Here is a 6,513-nt window from a genome sequence, read left to right on the forward strand (position 1 = left end):
TTTCACTTTTTATTCTAGGATATAAAACACACTAGTTACACTCCACTAGTGATTTTTTTAAACTTTTACATTTCTTAAAAAAGATGGTTGATAACAAGTTGCTAAATGGGACTAGAGGCGCAGAAATTAAATGTCATCACACTGAACAGTTGAACAGATATTCAAATCGTAGTGAATAATTTATTAGTCGAGTAACCAATTAATAGTTTGCCACAATGTTTTTTTGCTTTGCCCTGAAATACTACACAAGTCTTTGGATGGAAGTTAGTCAAGGTGAAAGTGGAACTTTAACGATTAAAATGAAATGCTTATGGCCACAAGCAGCTGTTAGATTGAGGATTTTCTTGAAGTAAAAAAAAGATAAAATATTATTTTGTGTACCAGCATCCGTTTTGTGTGTGTGCGTGTGTAAGAGGATGTTTGTTGTTTTGCTATGTCCATACACTGCTCATTAAATTTGAATGATAGTAGAATATTGTCAAATCATAAAATTAAAGAAAATTATTATCCTATTAATATTTAGTTAAATAAGAGATTACTCAGTTTGAGTGTATTGATCGTTTGGTAATAAAAGCTATATTTTTATTTAATCAAAAAGAAAAGTTTGTCCATGTCCCTTGAATGGTTGTCCACCCCGTCATATTGGGGAATCTGTCCCTTTAAGAAAAGGCCATCCCTTTAGTGACATCAGGACAACAGACTTTTAATATCTTCAGTGGCAGTGAGGTGAGTAAATTGGTGACTTTTCAATTGACAAATTTTCTTTGTATGAGATTGCTTAATTGCTTTGTCAAAGCTGAACGTGCACACCCTGTCACTATAAAATAAGCTGTAAGTGATTCGAATACAGTATTTTCAAAATATGTAAGTTTAAATATACCAAATTCTCTTCAACAACCAGACTTACTATTTAGCTAGTCACAGATTGTTGTAAGCTATATGCTAACAGAAGCTCAAAATGTGCTTCCTGTTGTCCACTTAGACTCAACCCACATAGCAACATTGTGTCGGCCCAGATCCGGGCCACAACTGGCAACCGTGGAAAGATGATCTGGCCCACATGCAGCGTGGAATGATGGCTCTTGGGTGGACCGCTCCTGTTTGCCAGAATTGAGCCACAAACAGGCCATAGCAATGCCACATGTCAGCCAAGAGTAAAGAAATTAAACAGAACTGGACCTTATCTGAGCCACAAAATATGTGTATATTAAATATGCAGTTATGCCAGCCTTAATAAGCCTGTTAACAAGCAGAATCACTGAAAGAAAGAAGAGAACACAAAAAGAGAAGAGCAGAAACACAAGAACTACAACTGACTTCAGCCACAACCTTAGATGAAATCAACTGAAGATCAATCAATCAATCAATCAATCACCTTTATTTATATAGTGCTTTAAACAAAATACATTGCGTCAAAGCACTGAACAACATTCATTTGGAAAACAGTGTCTCAATAATGCAAAATGATAGTTAAGGCAGTTCATCATTGAATTCAGGTATGTCATCTCTGTTCAGTTTAAATAGTGTCTGTGCATTTATTTGCAATCAAGTCAATGATATCGCTGTAGATGAAGTGACCCCAACTAAGCAAGCCAGAGGCGACAGCTGCAAGGAACCGAAACTCCATCGGTGACAGAATGGAGAAAAAAACCTTGGGAGAAACCAGGCTCAGTTGGGGGACAGTTCTCCTCTGACCAGACGAAACCAGTAGTTCAATTCCAGGCTGCAGCAAAGTCAGATTGTGCAGAAGAATCATCTGTTTCCTGTGGTCTTGTCCTGGTGCTCCTCTGAGACAAGGTCTTTGCAGGGGATCTGTATCTGGGGCTCTAGTTGTCCTGGTCTCCGCTGTCTTTCAGGGCAGTAGAGGTCCTTTCTAGGTGCTGATCCACCATCTGGTCTGGATACGTACTGGATCCGGATGACTGCAGTGACCCTCTGATCTGGATACAGACTGGATCTGGTGGCCACGGTGACCTCGGAACAAGAGAGAAACAGACAAATATTAGCGTAGATGCCATTCTTCTAATGATGTAGCAAGTACATAGGGTGTTATGTGAAGTGTATCCGGTTCCGGTTTACCTAATTAATGCAGCCTAAAAATCCTTTAACGGATTTGGATATTAAAAGCATATTAGTATGTTATGTGTATGCCAGGTTAAAGAGATGGGTCTTTAATCTAGATTTAAACTGCAAGAGTGTGTCTGCCTCCCGAACAATGTTAGGTAGGTTATTTCAGAGTTTAGGCGCCAAATAGGAAAAGGATCTGCCGCCCGCAGTTGATTTTGATATTCTAGGTATTATCAAATTGCCTGAGTTTTGAGAACGTAGCAGACGTAGAGGAGTATAATGTAAAAGGATCTCATTCAAATACTGAGGTGCTAAACATAAAGATAAAAGAAGAAATTTAAATCTCTCAAGATCTCAGCAGAGGAGGATTAAACAACTCCACAAACAGCTTTACCAGCTTATCTTATTACTAACCAGATTTACTTTATTTCTGTTAGACATATACAAAAGTTTTTATTGAGAATTAACAGAGGTTTAACTCTAATGTGTTCACCATAACGGTGATTAGTGTTTTCATTAGTTGCGCTCTTAACTCTTATTATATACTCTTTTTTTGGCTGCTGTGTTTGTTAAACACATTTGCAGCTTCAAAGAAAGCTAGAGTGACATGATATCAAGGGACGGCTTTTATCTGTTGATGGTTTTATAATCATCATGAAGTACACTGGGTCATTGATGTTTTTTTTTTTTAATATAACAATCATGAAACCCTTGGTTTCTGCCGCATTAGATCCAGCAGTATTATAAAAAATCAGTTAACAAACATGAGCTCAAAAAACGTAACATATACTGCCACACACAGATATAAACAATCAGCACATGAATCTCAATAATGGTGACAATCAAAAATATTTAGATAAACTGATCAATTCAGAACTTCACTGAAAAGCTACTAAGTCACAACAAAAACAACAGCAAAGAATATAAGCAAATATTTAGAATTAAACAAAATAATAGGACAATTCAGCTGCATAATTTATTCATGTTGCAATGCATGCTGGGAGTTTTTTTTTACTAGGCTAGTACCCAGCATGCATTGCAGCAAGGTACATTTGATTGTCACCATTGTTGAGATTCATGTGCTGACTGTTGATGCCTGTGTGTGTCAACATAGATTGGCTTTTTCATGCTTGTTAAATTCTTCTAACTGATTGTTGTAATATTGTTGGATCTCATGCTGCAAAATAGAGGTGTGCGATACCGCTAGATTTGGTATCGATCAGATACCAAGTAAATACAGGGCCAGTATCGCCAATACCGATACTTTTTAATAATTAAGGTGGATGCGTCTTCAACCTAAATCTAAATGAATTTTCATGACTTTTAATTTGTTTTTGTGATTTGCATTTTGGGTTATTAATCAGTACTACAAAAGCTTTTGTTCAGAAACAACTTTTGGTTACTTCTGTTTTATTTAAATAAGCAAAGTCACAGAGTTTTACTTCACAATAAATATAAAAAATGTAAAACAAATTCTCCTTGTAAAGTAACAAATGACCAGTTATTAATTATTATTAACTAATGCTGAAGATGACTAAAATATGTCTTTCATCACGCTTATCTACCTGGATATTCTCTGCCAAACTGAAATGCCTCTGGCAGTGACTTCTGCCTCTGAGTCGCGGGTCTGTCGGGGCCAGGGGGTGGGGTAGGGGGATTTTTCTCCTCCTCTCTCCGTTTCTGCAGCTCTGCATTTTCTGGTCCGTGATTTTTCATATGTTTGTACAAATTAGTTGTATTGCCACTGTATTTTAAAGACTTTCTACAAATGGTACAAGTCGCTGTTGTCTCATTTTCGGCCTGAAAATACAGCCATACAACGCTCCTCTTTCTCTCTGCTGCCATTCTCCACCTCTGACTGACTGCTGTTAGAAATGCCCGGCTGAGCGGCGCGCGCGCCTGGCTGCTGGTGGTAGCGCTAGTGGTGAGTCACGTGACGGTACAACACAGGAGAGGGGGAGGAGAGCAGTGTCGAGCACGAGCAGCACTCTTGAGAGCTTGCTCTGCGACAGCAGCAGCATTTTGACAAACACGGCCAGGTCGCAAAACGAGAGAAACTGAAACTTAAGTATCAATATTTTCACGTTGGTATCGATATTAGTATCGATCTGCCCACCTCTACTGCAAAAACACATGGTTTGTGAAGTGAATATATTAATGAAACAATTGTTAGATTTTTTTTTTTGAAAAAAATAAGCAAACCAGCATGTTTTTTGATGATTATAAAATCATCAACAGATAACCACCATCACCTGACCTCAATTCACTTTGGCTTTTTTTGATGCGGCAAATGTTTTCAACAAACACACCATCACAGCAGCCAAAAAAAGACAAAAGATAGAATAAGAGTTAAGAGCGCAACTAATGGAAACACTAATCACGGTTATGGTGAAACACATTACAGTTAAACCTCTGTTAATTCTCAATAAAAACTTTTGTAGATGTCTAACAGAAATAAAGTCAGTCTTATTACTGTTAGTAATAAGTGAAGCTGGTAATGCAGTTTGTGGAGTTGTTTAATCCTCGTCTGGTGAGATCTCCAGAGATTTAATGTCTTCTTTTATCTTCAATTGATTTCATCTAAGGTTGTGGCTGAAGTCAGTTGTAGTTCTTGTGTTACTGCTTATCTCTTTTTCTGTTCTCTTCTTTCCTTCAGGGATTCTACTTCATATTTAATATATACACATATTTTGTGGCTCAGATAAGGTCCAGTTCTGTTTAATTTCTTTACTCTTGGCTGACATTTGGCATTGGTTTGGCCTGCTTTCGGCTCAAATCTGGCAAACAGGAGCGGTCCGCCCAAGTGCCATCATTCCACGCTGCATGTGGGCCAGATCATCTTTCCACATGTGCCAGATGTGGGCCGGATCTGGGCCGACACAATGTTGCTATGTGGGAATAGACTGGCCATAAACATGACAAGGGACATAGCATTAATTTGTAGTTAAATTAATTAGTTCAGTTCAGAATGAAATGAAAATGAAAATTATGTCATTTATGAATCACCCTGAATAAAGTCGTAGTTTTTGCAATTTTTGGACCAAAATGTATTTTTGATGTTTCAAAAAATTCTAACTGACCCTCTGATGTCACATGGACTACTTTGATGATGTTTTTCTTACCTTTCTGGACATGGACAGTATACAGTACACACAGCTTCAATGGAGGGACTGAGAGCTCTCGGACTAAATCTAAAATATCTTAAACTGTGTTCAGAAGATAAACGGAGGTTTTACTGGTTTGGAACAACATGAGGGTGAGTCATAAATTTGACATAATGACATAATTTTCCTTTTTGGCTGAACTAACCCTTTAATATTGAAAAATATATATATATATATATATATATATATATATATATATATATATATATATATATATATATATATATATATATATATATATATCTAAAAAGGCACTCTGTGGTGACATTGACCCAAATGGAAAAATTACTATTTTAATACATAACAGTAACACTGACACATATTTCCTAGAAAACAATAACAAGTTCTCATTTATTCAAGCATTACTGACCATTTCTGCTTTAAATCAATTTAATTAAGCTTACTGTACGTTTTAGCTATTCTGTCATCCTGGCAGTGAATCTGTATCGAGATCCAGTCGAGTTCTCTCTCTTCAAAATAGATCTCTGATTTTATTATTTGCTCTTACTTACAGTCTTACAGTATGGTATATGTGTAAAGTGTTAACAGATAAGCAGCGGTCTCTAGAAGGTTTTTTGTTGTTGCTTAAATAGTGCACATCTGCCCACTTTGATGGAAACTGTAAGTTTAAGTGGATCCAGACCTTGATCACTTAGTATCTGCCATGCACTGTAAAACCCAAAAGTAACTTAACTTAAACCGTTTGAGTAAACAGATATCCTTAAAAACCTGACAAATTAGGTTTACTCAAACCATTTGAGGAAACCGATTGCCTGAAACCATTTAAGTTTTAAAACTAACAGTTTTGAGTACTCTTTACTTAATTCAGTTGAGTTCAGAAAAGAAGCTATACATTGCAATTAAGTAATTAAGTGATTAACTAAGTGCTGATTGAGAATTAGTGATGAACAGCTGCTGTTAACAAACAGAATCACTGAAGAAAAGAGAAACACAAGAACTACTACAACTGACTTCAGACACAGACTTAGATGAAATCAACTGAAATAAAATACATGAAATCTCTCAAGATCTGATTAAACAACCCCACAAACAGCATCACCAGCTCCACTTATTAATAACCAGACTGATTTTATTTCTGTCAGACGTCTACAGAAGATCTTATTGAGAATGAACTAAGGTTTAGATGTTGATTTATTGTTTCATTTGAAGTAACCATGTTAGAGATCAGTGTTTGTATTAGTTGGGCTCTTGACCCTTGATTTCTGTCTTAGTCTTTTCTCTGGCTGTTATAACCATGTGTTTCTAAATCACATTTGTTGTA

This window comes from Carassius auratus, unplaced genomic scaffold (genome assembly GCF_003368295.1).
Source record: "Carassius auratus strain Wakin unplaced genomic scaffold, ASM336829v1 scaf_tig00216111, whole genome shotgun sequence".
Classification (NCBI taxonomy): Eukaryota; Metazoa; Chordata; class Actinopteri; order Cypriniformes; family Cyprinidae; genus Carassius; species Carassius auratus.